At 45.5% G+C, this 17,804-nt stretch overlaps 1 pseudogene; it reads left to right on the top strand.

The window, feature by feature from the left end:
• Positions 1 to 644: 644 nt before the first annotated feature.
• On the top strand, positions 645 to 5,569 carry LOC115797062 (interferon-induced very large GTPase 1-like; annotated as a pseudogene).
• The last annotated feature ends 12,235 nt before the right edge of the window (positions 5,570 to 17,804 follow it).

Here is a 17,804-nt window from a genome sequence, read left to right as displayed (position 1 = left end):
AGTCAGAATACAAAGGTCATGATGACACAGAACATTATAAGCTTCTGTATTTGTAATCAGTTATTTTCCAGACAAATTTCTCAGGGAAGTAAATGTATATAAGTAAATGTATGTAGCACATATCATATTCCAACAATACAGTATGTGTTAAAATCTGTGTTCTTACAGGTTCCTGTTTCAGAGCTCTGTCTGATAAAGTGGCGTTTGATTAAATGCAGAACCGTATTTGGTGCCATTGGTAACTTTGTGTTCTCTGTGTCTACGTTCATTATCTTACCGTATGCACAACCAATAATAATAATGGAAAGAAAGACTCTGCGGTCATCTGGATGCCCAGCTGTGGAAATTCTCAGTTTTCCACATTTTCTTTTGTATATTGATGTAACCAAGACTGATAATGACTATGTGAATAGCTCAGCAGAAGAGGACCGTCAGTGCTTCAGTCTGTCATCACTAACACACTGGACATCGTATGCAGTTATGACCCGGTGAAATATTTAGTTTCTGTTTGAGATGGAAAAGTAAATGTAATACTTGAACTCCGTAGATCCGTTGTTTTGTGTCCTGCGTGCCAGACGAAGGGATGTGCAGATACCAAGAAAAACGGAGCCTTCGCCAAATGGCCCATTTTTAAATACACAACTATGCGAAGGCACACCTGGAAGCACTGTTTACTCAGGGCTGTCATGCAAATCGCATTTCACACTGACCGGGAGCAGCCGCCCTGGCGTGGCCCCGGTACAAAAGGCCAAGGCCGACAGAGAGCGCTGGGATTAAGCATCAATACAATACGCCTGTTGATTGCTGGGCTGTGTTGTAATTGTAAGCAGAACTGAATCTGGTCAGCAGTCCAAACACAGATGACATGGTAAACCCCCGCGACATAATCACTGCTCTCTTTGTGTGTTCTGATGGTTTTCTACAGCAGGAAATGGCTCTAAAAATGTCTATGTGTCAGTTCTCTGTTCCTCTGCTGATTCCCAATTGTGGCACAGAACAGTGCACACTGATGCTGTGGGCCATGAGAGACATTGTTAAAAAGTACAGACCTCAGTCTCTTTCAGAGTCAAAGGGCTTCATTGAAGAAAGAATTGTTCTCTCTGAACTTCCAATGGTCTCTTTTGTGAGGCTGGGTGAGTGCTCCTTGTCCAAGTCAGAGATTCTCAATAAGCTTCTGAGCAATTCTCAGCAGTACCATGACACCTTTGTTCACCACAACATGGAGAGTTTTGACAGTCCAAGAAGAATATCCAATGGACTGACTGAAATTTCTTGGTATCTTCCCTGTGGGAACACAAACATTGATATTTTCAGTCACCCAGTGGCTGTAGCTAACCTTCGTGGAGACATTGCTTCATTTGAAACACAATATTCCTTTTTGTGTCAGACATCTGCAGCAGTTTTTGTCTTCTTTGACTCTTTGGAGTCTGAGTCTGAGTCTGTGTTCAATCTGCTTAAAAGCAAGAACCACAAAACACAGATCTTCTTGGTGGGTAACCATGAGAGCAAGCGCTTCAGTTTAGATGCTTTGGAAAAAGTGGCAACCAACCTGAGCTTGACTAAAAACAACATCATTATTAAGACAAAGAAAAAAAATGATGCAGACTTTGTAAAAGATTTGAGAAAAACAGTCAGAAATGTGGTTGAAAAATCAGAGATGAACATGAAAATAGAGATGATGGTGGACGTTGCCCATGAACTGGGAATCCTGGTTGATGAAGACTCTCCAGAGTGCCAGACTGCAAAGAAAAATGCAGAAGCCATCACTGCAGAAATTCAGGACATCCTTAAATACAAAGAAGATCAGCTTCCCCGGCAAGGCCAAATATGGAAAGAACTGACCTGCTTAGAGAAGGAAGAATTTCGACTTCGAAATGCTGGGTCTAAAAATATAGAAAACTACAAAAGTGAGCTTCAGAAAAAGAAAGAAGAACTGCGGAAAAAGCAGAACTCTTATGACATATCAACACCTATGACAAACGTCCTCACTGGGATATCAAGCCCAGGAACAGAGAGGTTTTATTTCCTGAAATGGATGCGAATGAACCTCGATACTGTGTCTCGTATAAAACTGTCAGAACTTAGGGACAAATATAAAGAAAAATGCTCTGAGAACTCTGAGAACAAAGAGGAGATCAAAGAAATTGACAGACAAATTTCCAACAGCTCACTGGGGACTGAACACTTCTTCCGTGAAATGGGTCAGATCTATGAAGCTTCATTGTGTCTTCCAGAAAAACACAGATCACGTCAACAGTTGCAGCATCTGCCCAAACTGTGTGCAGAGCTGTTGCTTGATGGATTTCCTCTTGAGCTTGTAGATGGAGATGCATCCAACATTCCTCTCAGATGGGTGAGTGATGTCCTCTCTCAGCTCAGTAAATTGTTGTCTCGTAGAAGAAAGAATAAAAAGATACTGGTGGTCACAGTTCTTGGAGTTCAGAGCACAGGAAAGTCCACTCTCCTTAACACCATGTTTGGAGTGCAGTTTGCAGTCAGCAGTGGTCGATGTACTCGAGGTGCCTTTATGTTGCTCATCAAAATCAATGAAGACTTCAAAAAAGTGCTAAACTGTGACTTCATGGTGATCATTGATACTGAGGGCTTAAAGTCACCAGAACTCGCACAAATAGACAACAGCTATGAGCACGACAATGAGCTCGCTACACTTGTTGTGGGGCTGAGTGATGTCACCATTGTTAATATTGCAATGGAGAATTTAACTGAAATGAAGGACATCCTACAAATAGTTGTGCATGCTTTTCTCAGGATGAAGGAGGTGGGAAAAAAGCCTAAATGTCAGTTTGTTCACCAGAATGTGTCTGATGTTTCAGCCCATGACAAGAACTTACGAGACAGGAAACTGCTCCTGGATCAGTTAAATGAGATGACTCAGGCAACAGCCAAGATGGAAAAGAAGGAGGAGAACAAGAGCTTTACTGATGTGATGGAGTACAGTCCGGACACTGGGAACTGGTACATTCCTGGACTCTGGAATGGAAACCCACCAATGGCACCAGTCAGTGTAGGGTACAGCGAGGCTGTCAAGTTCTGCCTTAATTTGTGCAGCTTCCCCACTTGAAAAGGATGGATTCATCTACGCAGTTTCCACAACTGGATTCCACTCAAAAGACCAAACAGCAATTCTGCTTTATCTCCCATTTATTTATCAGTGTATCAGGAAATTTGTTTACTTTACAGTTGGTCCAGAAGCAGGTAAAAACCTTTAAACAACCCCAAAAGAAAAGAGAGAAAAAAGATAAATAAATAAATGCATACACAAACACTACGAATGTACCTGTATCTTCTCCTAATTCGACATCACAGAGGCTGTAAATGAGCTCAAGAAAAACATAATTCAGCTACTGGGAAACTGTGAGTCATCTGCTAATAATATCTTGGAGTTTAAAGAGTGGGTGAGAAGCCTGTGGAATGCAGTGAAACATGAAAACTTCATCTTCAGCTTCAGAAACAGTCTGGTAGCTGATGCATACATGAAGCTCTGCACAGAATTCAACAAATGGGAGTGGGAATTCAGAAAAGAAATGTACACCTGGGTAACAAATGCAGAAATTAAAATTTCCAATTTTGGTACCATTGCAGCAAAATCAGAAATCTCTGACATGAGGAAATTTCTCAGATCTTTGAAAACTGAATCCTCCACAGTGCTGTCTGCAGGGGAGAAGAACCTTCTAGACAATCTGACACAGTATTTTGAGCAAACAGAGGGTCATGTGTATCTGGTTGAAGGACACAAAGAGGAATTCTCAAACAGTGCAAAGATCCTTCGTCGTGAAATGGAAAGTGATGTAATGTATCAGCTTGAAGCAGCAGCAGAAATCAGAAAGGGAATGAGAGAAATTGATAGAATCAAAGACAATCATACACAAGAGATTGAAAAAGCAGTGTGCGCATTAATTGATGAATGTCAAAAGAAAAATGTCCAAATGACAAACTCAGAGTTGGACAAAGAGTTTGATAAGATGTGGAGTAAAACTTTAAGCAAACTGTCTTTCTCTAAACAAAAACCTTCAAATGTCATTGACAGCGTGTCCCACTATCTGAGAGAAAATCTGAAACATAAGGGTAGCCATGCATGGGAATTATTAAGTGTAAGGAGTCTGAAAGATTGTGGAAAAGGGTCTTTCAAATGTACAGCTGAAGGATTCTGGAAGAACGTTAGACGGACTGCAAATAAGTTTTTCACCGGTAAGGATCACATAATGGCTGCACAACGTCTGGCTGACAGCGTCATAGATGCTTGCACAGAAAATGTGAATGAAAAAGTGAAAAGAAAAAATAATTACCATGACACTTACATCCAGGAGATCCTACACATCATTGATGAGAAGCTGACAAACAATCAAGATGTTAAGACAGATGTTGAATTTGAAGTTTCTTTAAAACAGCACATCTGTGGATTTGCAGCCAGAAAGTTTCAGAAAATGCACGAAGATTTCATACAAGAAAATGATCCCTACAGATGCCTGAATAAAAACAAGGAAAAGTTTCGTGATGATTTCCAAGATGTGTTCCATGAACGAGACCAGTGTCAGAAGAATTCACAAATCAGTGCTTGAAGCTTGCTGTTGAAGGCTTTGTTAATCGCTCTCTGGGTCCTGATATCATTGATGAAATGAGGAAACTCGAGCAGTTCAGCACACGAATGTCCTTACAGTATACAATTTTACTGGATTTGCTTTCCAAGGGGAATTTTAAAGACTATCTGAACTATATTTGCTCATATGAGAAGTATGTAAAGACATGGATACTGGAACAAATAAAGGAGCGCTTCTCAAATGAGTTGACAGTATTTGAGTTTGAGGACCGACATCTACGGTCATCTATTGACAGCATAAACGCTGCAATCAACAAGGTCAAAACCAGAGAGAGTGATGATTTGAAGGCATTTGTTGAAGATATTTGCAAAGAACTTGGTGATAAACTGGTCATTTCTCAGGATGCTCTTTGTGCTTTTATGATACTGAACAACGCTGACACGGAACAGTTTGCAGACTGGCTCACAGCATCTGTGAAAGACATGACAGAAGCTCTTAGAAACAAGTTTAAAGAATCTACCTTTGAAAGGAAACTAGAACATCTCCATGTGCAGCCCCAGAATGACCTTTTCAAATTATTGATTGGTTGTGGCAAACAGTGTCCATTCTGCAAAGCTCCCTGTGATGCAGGAGGAAAAGGCCATACTGAGCACTTTGCTTCACTGCATAGGCCAAAGGGTCTGGGTAGATACAGTAACTTCTTCACAGATGAACTTGTCACTGACATATGCTCTTCCTCTGTGAACAGTGACATCAAGAGTTTTCGTTGCAGAGATACAAACGATGAATGGCACCTTTACAAGAATTACAAGGAAATTTATAAAGACTGGAATATTCAACCAGATGCAAGCCTTGAGGCATCAGACTACTGGAAATATATAATGAGAAAATACAACAAGGAATTTGCTGAAGAATATGAAGCAGAACCTGCTGACATCCCAGAAACCTGGCCTGACATCAGTAAAGTTCAGGCAGAAAAAAGTCTCAAAGAATCATTTAGCATCAACTAACTACTCGTATTCCTCATTTCTTTCAGATGTGCAGAAGAATATATCACAGTTTTTGTCATGCTGACAAAAACTTTTCAAAATTTTCTGAGACAAAATCTGTTAGAACACAGAAAATTAATCAATGTAAAAAGTAAAAATAAGAATATTACAGGTCACCTTCACCTGAGTTTCTATTTAACATTTAATGAAAAATAATCTGATCTCCAAAGTAATTTCCAATGTTTTTGTTGTTGCTGTTTTGTGAGTGTTTGTGAGTGTTTTGAGGAGGCGTAGGGGTGGGGGTAACCTTTTAAAGGCAATATAATAAGTCCTAAGAAAATGCATGCAGACAGTGACTGGTGATCAGTTTTTAAGTGATTAAAAAGATATGACATTTGAGCTTTTAAATCTTTTATTTTTTCTTGTCAGATATTCACATTTTTGTTATGGATGACTCAGTTTTCTTCTTTTTTAATTGGAAAGTAAATTAATAAAAAAACACTTGGACTCAGTATATAATTTGTGCTTCTGTGAGATTTCTGGTGTCAAATATTTACATGTTCAATGTTTTAAAAGATCATCTGACAAAATTTGATTTTTCTTTTCTTTTTAAATTTATTTATGTGATTTTCTTACTCTTACTTAGTTCTTTCACTGACATGTCTGATCTTACACTTTGTAAAGGACTGACAGGATCATTCATTTTATTTCTGCTGTGATCCATGAATCAAGTTAATTATGTTCAGTCACCCACCCAGTCTTTGTGTGTTTGCCACTGTAGAGTGTTGGGTGACATGACACAGGATCTCAGTGATATACATGTGTTGTTTTGATTTGCATCAGTTTCAGAAGAAAGAAGACACGAAGAAAGGGAGAGAAGAGCAGCTGTGAGCAAACAGAATCAGGAAATCGAGAATTTTGTTGTCAAAATGAGATTTGTGCAGTTACATAGTCATTAGCAGTGGGTGAGTCTGAGGAGTGCTGGGAAGCAGGAGCCTGGACCTCAGGGGCATCTTCATCGAAGCAAACAGTCACACCTGATGGCTCACTGGGTATGTAGCCTGGATCACCTGAGTGGGCTGCTTGAAGCTAGAAGAGAGAGAAGTCCTAAGACATCCTTTTCATCTCCCATCCTCTTCTGGGCTCTGTGTCTCTGCTCAGCTCTTTCAGTCCTTTATTAATCTTATCACTGATGTCACAGTTCATAGACATGAAATAACTCAACAGCATGGGTTATTGGCCCAGAAGGAGCTCAACCTGTCTCAGTGAGTACTGAAGTGCACGGTAATCAGGGACACAGCACAATTTCCATCATCACCATCAGCAGCATGAAGATGATGGTGATGATGCTATTAGATTAATGATACAGGAGTGTAATAAAGGATTTTATGAACTGGACCATCCTTGCATTCATCATTTCAGTCATTTCCAGGCTCTAAACTTAAGATACTGACAGTGGGAGGAGTCACCAGATCAAGCACCAGATTTGTTAGAGCTGTTTACACAAATCCAACAGCTTTATTATTAACATTAATGTGACCATCACAATAAATATCAAATAAACAATACATATTACAGTGAATGCAATTTAAATGAAAATATAATGTGCTTCAAATTAAATCAAAAAGATTTTTCTGTGCAAAACACCTAAAAAGTTTACAGATGATTCAGTTCATACAGAGGTTTACTATTCAGAATGAACGCTGATATTAATGCAATAAAAAAAAAAAATAGGAGCCAACGTAGCTGCCTGGTCATAAGCACCCCCCCCCCCCCCCCCCTCCACCCCACACACACACACACAAACTTCACATCGCGTGGAGAGGCCGCGTGCGGAGCCACACTTGCCTTTCCATTTTAATTGCATTACAGCCATTACAAGTGACAATACATTCTAATACACATAGGCAGGGTTCTAAATTAACTTTTTTGATCACCAGCCAATGTGGCTGGTAACTCTCTAAAGTTACCGGCCAATCAGAATTTCCACTAGCCAAATTTTATGCGGTAAAAATAAGAGAAATGAGTGCCACTGAATGCATTTGATAATTTTCAGAATCAGAATCAGAATCAGAATCAGAAGGTTTTTATTGCCATATGGGTGAACAGGTTCACAGCATTAGGAAATTGCTGCGGTACTTCGTGCTTACAGAAAAAAACAAATAAGTATAAAAACTATAAGACAATATACAAGTATACAAATTGCAAATATACAGAGATATTAGAGCTATAACTATAGCACAATATTACAAAATTACAAAATATACAGTGCAGAGACTAATTAAAAGATAAAAGAATGTAGACTATATTCCACTAATATGTACATCAGTGCAATCAGACAGGTGCATAGACATAGGGTCATCAGCGTTTGTGGAGGGTGGTGGTAACAGTCTTAGGGTAATTGTTCATGAGTCCAACAGCAGAGGGGAAGAAACTGTTCTTATGGCGGGAGGTTCTGGTCCGTATGGACCGTAGCCTCCTGCCTGAGGGGAGAGGGTCAAAAAGTCTGTGCCCAGGGTGAGAGTGGTCGGCTGTGATCCGACCTGCACGCCCCAGTGTCCTGGAGGTGTACAGGTCCTGGAGAGATGGGAGGTTACAGCCAATAACCTTCTCAGCAGAGTGCACAACGCGCTGTAGTCTCTGTTTGTCCCTAGTGGTGGCTCCAGCGTACCACACAGTGATGGAGGAGGTGAGGATGGACTCAATGATGGCAGTATAGAACTGCACCATGGTCCTTGCTGGCAAGTTGAATTTCTTCAACTGCCGCAGGAAGTACATCCTCTGCTGGGCCTTTTTGATGACAGAGGTGATGGTGGGCTCCCACTTGAGGTCCTGGGTGATGGTAGTTCCCAGGAAGCGAAAAGAGTCCACTGTGGTGATGGGGGTGTCAGTCAGGATGATGGAGGGTAGAGGGGCTGTGTGCTTCCTAAAGTCCACTATAATCTCCACTGTCTTCTGGGCGTTCAGTACCAGGTTATTGTGGCTGCACCAGGACACCAGACGTTTGACCTCCATCCTGTAGGCCGACTCGTCCCCGTCTGAGATGAGTCCGATGAGAGTCATGTCGTCTGCAAACTTAATAAGCTTGACAGACTGGTGGTCAGAGGTGCAGCAGTTGGTATACAGGGAGAAGAGCAGAGGAGAGAGGACACAGCCCTGAGGAGTGCCAGTGCTGATGGTCCGGGAGTCCGAGACATTCTTCCCCAGCCTCACGTGCTGCTTCCTGTTCGTCAGGAAGTCAGTGATCCACCTGCAGATGGGATCAGGCACGTTCATCTGGGACAGCTTGTCTTGGAGGAGATCAGGGATGATGGTGTTGAAGGCAGAGCTGAAGTCCACAAACAGGATCCTGGCGTAGGTTCCCTGGGAGTCCAGATGCTGTAAGATGAAGTGCAGAGTCAGGTTGATGGCGTCGTCCACAGACCTGTTGGCTCTGTAGGCAAACTGCAGGGGGTCCAGAAGGGGGGCTGTGAGGGACTTGAGGTGGGACAGCACCAGACGCTCAAATGACTTCATGACCACAGAAGTCAGTGCCACAGGTCTGTAGTCATTTAGTCCAGTGATCCTTGGCTTCTTGGGGACAGGAACAATGGTAGCGGTTTTAAAGCAGACAGGCACGTGGCAAGCCTCCAGTGAGGAGTTGAAGATGTTCGTGAACAATGGGGCAAGCTCGTTAGCACAGTGTCTCAGTGTGGCAGGTGAGACACCATCTGGACCTGGAGCTTTGCGAGCTTTGACACTCCTGAACTGCTTTAGCACCTGGTCCTCCTGAATACAAAAGACTGTGGGGGTGGGGGAGGAGGGGGACTCTGGGGTGGGAGTCCTTGATGATGTGGGCTTCTCTGAGGTGTGGGGAGTGGGGGAGGTTGGGGGGTGAATGTTTGTGTTGGCTGTATTGTAGTTGGGACTGGTGGAGGTGTGAAGGCTGCTGAACTGACCATCAAAACGACAATAGAACTCGTTCAGTCTATTTGCAGTTTGTAGGTCGTCTGTGGAGTGGGGGGTTTTAGGCTTGTAGTTGGTAATCTGCCTAAAACTTTTCCATACAGAGGCCGCGTCGTTCTCTGAGATCTGCTGCTGTATATTCTCAGAGTGATGTGATCTAGCAGTGGCCACTTCCTTGCTAAACCTGTACTTGGCCTCTTTGTAGCAGTCTTTGTCCCCACTTTTAAAAGCCTCCCTCTTCTCTATCCACAGCTGCTTCAGTTTGGGAGTAAACCAGGGTTTGTCACTGTTATAACACACCCTGGTGCATGATGGCACAATGCTGTCCTCGCAGAAGTGGATATACGAGGTTACAGTGTCCGTGTAGTCATCCAGACTGTCACAGGCAGCCCTCATTGAGTCCCAGTCTGTAGTTTCGAAGCATGTGCGGAGCTCCTCCACAGCCTCACGGGTCCACTGCTTTGTTGTCCTCACCACAGGTTTTATTTTATTAACATTGTTAGCATGAAAAACACAACACATACCATAAAATATACACAGAAAGTGCAAACAGGTTTGGGATCAATCTATCTATCTATATATATTATTTGAACCATGTCTTCAGAGCTCTTCTTCTTCAGAAGCGGCATCAGAATCTGAGCTACTCTCATTTTTTGCTGCTCGTTTGCGCACAAAGTTAGGCCTGCGTAAGCGCACCCTGTCAGCATGCCATATATCAATGGCTTTGGACAGGTCAAAGTCAGTTATGTCAGGTGAGCACAACTGTATTTTCAAGAGGTCAGAGAGGATATCATCTTTAAGGCGTGAGCGCCAGTCACTTTTCACCTGCTTCATGACACTGAACCCTCTTTCGCAGTCAGCTGTTGTTGCAGGGATGGTGAGGAGCGCATCAAAAAGATCAAGGACATCAGGACACTAGTGATGGGAATTCTGGCTCTTTTCAGAGAGCCGGCTCTTTAGGCTCGGCTCCCAAAGAAGAGCTGGCTCTTTCAGCTCCCAAATGGCTCCTTAGATTTTAATTTTTAAAAAAAAGTGTAAAATGAATTACTAATGTAAAAACATACATTAGGCCTATATCAAACATTTCTTTATATACTCAACATGTAATAGAGTGCTCCAGATACAAATGATAAAACAAAAGATTGGAAATCAGAAAAAACAAGGGCCTTTGAGGAGTTGATCCTGTTTCTCCTGCCTGATGACCTGCCCTGTTTTGTTCTTCTAATCACACTGAGGGATGAACAATTCGTATACAGTATACCTATGTAGGTTGTTTGTGCAGCCTGCTCAATATTAAATTTGAAATTTGCAGTCTACACTCTGTTTATCCCATTAAATCTTTAATGCCAGGCGATCGCTGCTGAATCGCGGGTTTCCTGACCTTACAAGGCGCGAACAGCTGATTAGCCTCACCGCAGAGTCAGCTGGTCAAAGGAACTTGATCAGCTGGCTTTTCACGTAACTCCGCGACCATTCGTGCTATCGAAAAAATTCAAATGGTTCCTGAAAGCTCAGAAATTACACTTTACAGTCATGTAGTGGTATTAAGGTATTTGTGACCGGAAGTCCGCAAATGCCGGCACTTTTGAAATATGCTGTTTCTCACATGTTTGGAGGTATAAGGTTAAAATGTGTCCAGTCTTTGCTACGTTTTCCGTCACTCATTTTCCTCACCGTTCCTGCATGTAGCCTCTATTTAACGCGCAACTTCCTCTGGCTCTTTCATGTCTCCATTTTGCAGGAGCCTCTCCCTCTCTGGTGTTTGTTTACTCACTGTGCAGTGTGTCCGTGGACCCTCCCCTCACGCTCAGCGTAGACGATCATATGCTACCATTCACATTAACCAATCACGTGCGGCTTCCACAAAAAAAAAAAAAAAATAAAGAAATGAACGCAAAGAAAAAAGAAACGGCTCACTATCAGGAGTCGGCTCCCGTCGTTCACCAACCCATCACTACAGGACACCGATGGCGCAGCATCTATATATATATATATATATATATATATATATATATATATATATATATATATATCTGCAGCTACTCTCCTGTGAAATCAAAGCTTGTACTGTATTGGTGTGACGGACGTGTGCGTAGATGCCTAGTCCCCCCCCCCCCCCCCCCCCCCCCCCCCACTGGCTATGTGCTCCAGTCAGAGAACAGCTGCGACTTCAGGTGATATTGAGAGATTTATTGACAGACAAGCATCAAAGTTGGATTCTTCATTGAACTGTTGCATACACATTCAATGTAAGGTGAATAAAGAACAGATGAGGGATACCCAAGTTTGGGTGCCAGAATACAGGTGTGTGTGTGTGTATATGTGTGAGCCATTTAAGACTTAGGCATTTCCCCATTGGAGTGAACTAGAGCTCGCGGTAGACCAAGTTACACGTTAACAGACCAAACAGCATGTAACAAACACCAGCGGATGAAATACAACATGAATACAGACAGAACCGATGCACTTAAATTGTCATCAACGCACACGTACACACAACAATAATGTCATTATGGCAAAATGCCGGAGCAGCAAGGCAAGTGTCTGCTAGCTAAGTAACATCAAAGTCACAAAGTGCGTGGGTACGTCACCACTGACATCTCTGGCGTTATGACGCTGGGAGTTTTCCACAGTTGCCCCCGGATTCGTGGAGAGAATACGTAGAACAGGAAAGTCTCTGCTGGATTAGTATGCTCTGAGGTCTCCGTCGTCAGGCATCTCAGGAAGCTCGACCAACTTGGCGACAGGACGGGTGTAGAGGTTGCCCTTGATGTCCACCTCTGCAGCGCGTACCTTGCCATCGTCACTGGGAATGATGAGGGTGATGCGCCCGACGGGCCACAGCGCTCGCGGGAGCTGCGGATCGATTACCATGACGACGGTGCCCACCGCCAAGTCTGGTGTAGTAGTTATCCACCTCTGGCGGGGCTGTAGACCAGGTAGGTACCTGCGGGTGAAGTGACTCCAGAAGTGGTCAGCAAGCACCTGACTGTGTCTCCATCTGCATCGTTTCAGCAGGTCACTGGAACCGTAGACTGCCTGTGGTAGCGAAGCGTCTCGCCGCCCCATGAGGAGGAGATTCGGGGTAATCGGGTCAGAATCGGCCAAGTCAGAGGATGCGTAACCAAGGGGCTTAGAGTTGAGGATACCCTCAGCTTCAGTGAGCACAGTCATTAGGACCTCCTCTGGGAGGACTTGGTCCTTCAGGATAATCTGGAGGGAGATCTTAACTGATTTAATCTCCCTCTCCCACGCTCTCCCGAAGTGTGGAGCGAGAGGGGGGTTGAATTTGAACAGGATGCACAGTTTGGCCAATTGTTCCTTGAACAATGGCTCAAGAGCTTCGAAAGCTTGCTGGAGCTCCTTCTCGCCACCACGGAAATCGGTGCCTCTGTCACAGAGTATCTCTTAGGGCTTGCCCCAGCACGCTATGAAGCGACGGAGGGCAAGGAGAAAGGAATCCGTGTTCATACTCGGCATCAAGTCGAGATGGATGCAGCGGGATGTGAGACATTTGAACACAATGCCCCAACGCTTCTCTTGCCGCCTTCCTATCTTGACCGCGTATGGGCCGAAGCAGTCCGCTCCGGTAGACCAGAAAGGAGGTTTGTTGAGTCGGGGGCGCGCAGCAGGTAGGTTGGCCATCTTGGGGATCATAGGCTTGCTTCGCCATCTGCAGCACTCGATACAGTGTCGCTGATGCTTCCTGATGACTTGGCGGCCTCTGAGGATCCAGTACAACCTCCTGATCTCCGCGAAGACTCTCTTGGGACTGGCGTGCCGGAGACGATTGTCGTAGTCCTTCACCAGGAGCTGCGTGATGGGATGATCTGGTGCAAGGACAACGGGATGAATCGAGTCTTCAGGTAGATCATCAGCTTTACGGAGGCGACCTCCCACTCTGATGAGACCAAGAATGGGGTTGTACTCTGGTGAGAGTGATATGAGGCGACTACTAGGTCAGATAGGGCGGTCGTGCTGTAGGGCGCTGAGTTCTTCAGAGAAGCTGTCTGCTTGCGCTCGCTTCAGGAGAGCTACTTCTGTGTCTATGCGAGCAGAAGCAGACATGGGGGCCGCTGCCACCCCGTGTTGAGACCGGTATGTAGCGTCTACTAGGTCAGACCAGGTGTCGTACTGCAGTGGATCAGGACAGGTATCAGAGACTGTAAGTTGGCCACAGAACGTGGACTTCCTGAGCTCCTCTGTATCTTCCACTCTCGCCACCAAATTATGTGGCCAATGGCTAGGGGAGTCGTACAAGAAGGCGGGCCCACCATTCCAATGGCTTGGTGGAGCTAGCTGATGCAGTGCCTTCCCCCTAGTGATGTCGTCGGCCGGGTTCTGGACGGAGGGAACGTACCTCCAGTCGCTGGCATCAGTGTGCTCTTGGATTTCAGCTACGCGAGTTCCAACGAACACCTTGTACTGAGCTGAGTCAGATTGGATCCAACTGAGCACTGTGGTCGAGTCTGACCACATGACTGTGTGCCTCAGGGTGAGGGTGAGCTCAGAGCGTAACAGTTTGGTGAGCTGAGCTCCGGTCAACGCAGCACTGAGCTCCAGACGAGGCATGGAGAGCTGCTTCCGTGGTGCGACCCGGGATCGTGCCATGACAAATGACACATGTGGACGCCCTTCTGCGTCTTCCATACGACGGTAGGCAACGGCTCCGTATGCCTTCTCCGAGGCATCACAGAAGACATGTAGGTCGATGTTGGAAGGGTCAGCGCTCATGTTGACTGGCGTGTAGCGGCAGGGCATGCTAATGTGCTGAAGGTGGGGAAGCTCACTCTCCCAAGCCTGCCACACTGAGAGTAATTCTCCGGTGATGGGCTCATCCCACTGTTGCTCCTGCCTCCAGAGGGCTTGGATCAGGACCTTAGCACAAGTGGTATAGGGAACAACATACCCTAGTGGGTCATACTGAGAAGCCAGAACTCTGTATACATTTCTCAGTGTGGGCTCGGTGGCTACTGGTTGGCTACTGGAACAGTGCCACCGTAGACCTAGGGTGGATTCCTGCGGATCCACTCTCTCTGCCGTTAGCCACAGTTCGCAGCCTTCCGTCCTTGCCTCTGACGGGAGATGATCAATGACCCCTGGTAGGTTGCTTGCCCACTGCCTTATGTCGAATCCACCAGCAGCGAGCAGGACTCTCATCTTGTCAATCAGCTGTCTGGCCTGTGATGGAGTGTGGAGAGACTGAAGGCAGTTATCTACGTAGAAAGCATTGTTGACTGAGTTCAGGACCTCTTTGTTACCAGTACGGTTGGTCTTGACGTGCCGTTGCAGTGCATATATGGCACAGCACGGACTACAGGCTGTACCGAAGGGCAGAACACGCACTCCTTCTCCATGTCACGCCACAGGAAGCGAAGGAGTGGTTGGTCTTCAGGGAGTAACCGGATTTGGTGGAACATCCCACGGATGTCTCTGCTGATGGCCACTGGATACTCCCTGAACCGGAGAAGCACACTGAGCAGCGGGGCTCCGAGGTTAGGTCCAGGAAGTAGGATGTCATTGAGGGTGGTTTGCTGGTACCGGAAAGAACCGTTGAACACCACCCTGGCCTTCCCATTGGCAATGTCAATGTCAATGTCAAATTTATTTATATAGCACATTTAAAAACCAGAATGGACCAAAGTGCTTCACAGGCAAAACATCAACACACAAACAAAAATCCAGACAAAAATATAATAACTAAATAGATACAAAATGTCAAGATTTGCTCGAATTAAAAGCCAGACCATAAAAATGCGTCTTTAGCAAAGATTTAAATGTAGCAATAGTCCGAACTGATCTAATATGAGATGGCAAGGCATTCCAGAGACAACTGAAAAAGCTCGATCACCTCTGTTTTTAAGTCTAGACCTCGAAATTTTTAGGATCATCTGATTAGCAGACCTTAATGTTCTGACAGGAGTATGAACATAATTAAGATTAGACAAGTACAGAGGTGCCTGCCCAGATAAAATCTTAAAAACAATCAATAAAATCTTAAAATTAATTCTAAAATTAACAGGAAGCCAATGAAGTGAGGCTAAAACCGGAGTAATATGCTCACGCTTTCTGGTCCCTGTTAAAAGTCGAGCAGCAGCATTCTGGACCATTTGGAGCCGACGAAGAGATGACTGAGATAAACCTACATATCAAGAATTACAATAGTCCAGTCTAGACATGATAAAAATGTGTATGACTCTTTCAAAGTCCTTATAAGAAAGATAGGGCTTTACTTTGGCCAACAATCTCAGTTGGAAAAAACTAGTCTTCACCACAGAACTAATTTGTTTGTCAAAGTTAAGGGAGTTGTGGTGAACAATGTGGTGCGGGATGTACCATGACTCCTCCGACTGGCTTGCTTCATCACTGCTGATCTTGACAACATATCCAGCTCTCTCCAGTTTATGGATCTCCTCGTTGTAGACCTTGGCTAGATCTGGGTTGCCGGTTAAGCGCCGCTCAGTGGCGCGTAGCAAAGGCATCATCGCCGATGGAGGTGCATGGAGTTTGGGAGCTGTTGGCCTGCGGAGTAGAGGTGTAGCATAGCGGACTATGCCATCTACTGTGACACAGACAGTTCACTGGTCCAGTGTTTTGACAGCTAGCTGATCTTGCTTGGAGTGTGTTACCTCCTTCTCAGACCAGAACGGCTGGGTGTCGACTTGCCACAGCATCTCAACATACCGACGTAATTTGTGATTTGGAGACGAGAACGCTGCATGGAGACATGATGTTGCAGTGGAGGAACTTTGTAGGAAGTTGGTCGGTCCCTGTATGGTCCAACCCAGCTGGGTACATACAGCGACGGGGCTTCCTTGGGCCCTCGCAATACTGAATGTACAGAAGTAATCAGGTGGGGGTGATCGGAGCCGATGAGGAGCAAAGGCTGGACTCTGCTGAACCCTCGCACTGGCACCCCATGGAGATAGTCAAACCTCTTCTTGCGCATCTCTGCAGGGCAGGACTGCTCTGCTAGCCTGGGCTCTTCTGCCGTGAAAGCATGGCAGATGGCGTATTTCACCCGAGTGTCGGTGGGATTACACACCTCGAACAAGACGGATGCTCCATTAAGCTTCACCACATCGTGTCTGATAGTGCGGAGTGCCAGAACTTTGTCCTCTCTCTGCAGACCAAGATACCTGATGGCGGCAGGGAGGAGGATGAGAGCCGTCATCCAGTACGGCATGGGTGTCCAGTGTCTTGCCTCCGCTTTGTAGCTGAACGGGAACGACCTTCAGCATGATGCGAGTGGAGTCACTGGACTGACCTACATAAACCAGACAGGAAGATGCAGGACCCTTGAAGAGGCTCTGACCGGCTTGGATGGCCACCTCATGCAGGACAAGAAGGTGTTGCTCGTTGCAGGTGGAGCAAGGCTTTTTCAAGGTGCAGCTTGTTTCCACGTCCACAGCGCCAGCATTTACTCTTCTCCTTAATCCACGCACCTTTCTCAGCTGTGCTGAGTTTAGCGAACTCTGCGCAAGCACAGGCAGTGTTCTTGATTGGAGCAGAAAGGACAATAGGGCTTAAAACGCTTGCGCTTCTTGGAGACCTTGCCGGGGTTTGAACTGGCTGGAGAGGTGGCAGAACCTTGTGATGGCTCGGAGCTCTCAGGCTGTTTAGTCACATAGATAGTAGCAGACTTAGACGGCTGGGGCTTGGCAGCCTTGTACTTGCGCTCGAACTGAGTGACTTCCGGTTTGGAGGCCCCAGTAGCAAATCTAGCCACCTGTTTGGCTTGCGCTTTGCGTTCCAGCCAATCATCAAAGTCAGGGAGCGTGTAGGTCTGATCGCTGCTGCTGCGGATGATCCCTTTAGATAGGCAATGCTCAGCGAAGCGGTCTCGATAGGTGGAGGGCAGCTTGCTTAGCAGTGTGTCCACGTGTGAGCCACATCTCAGCTCAGCTTGAGAGGCACCATCGATAGTGCTTAGCAGGCCCACTAGTGTGCTGAAAGCGGATGAGAAGTCCTCAAAGGCTTGTGCGTCGCCAGGCTTGATAGGGGGAGAGTACAGGATGGCCTTCAGCTCTCCTTGGACAAGCTGGCGCGGCTGACCGTAGCACTGTTCGAGGGCGTGCATGGCACTTGTATATGGTGTTGGGTCGTGGACATACCTCTTGGCCACCTGATAGGCGTTTGGTAATTTAAGGAGGTCGAGAAGTACTTGGTACTTGTAGTCCTCAGTTAGGTGCTTGTGTGGACCTAACACGCTATCCAGTCCCTTCTTCGTCAAGATGAAATCACTTTCCTTTCCAGAGCTGAATGGGATAAGCTTAGGCTTTGGAATGCCGTAGGAAGAGGCAATGGCCAT

This window comes from Archocentrus centrarchus, chromosome 18, assembly GCF_007364275.1.
Source record: "Archocentrus centrarchus isolate MPI-CPG fArcCen1 chromosome 18, fArcCen1, whole genome shotgun sequence".
Classification (NCBI taxonomy): domain Eukaryota; kingdom Metazoa; phylum Chordata; class Actinopteri; order Cichliformes; family Cichlidae; genus Archocentrus; species Archocentrus centrarchus.
This window is presented reverse-complemented; position numbering and strand designations above follow the sequence as displayed.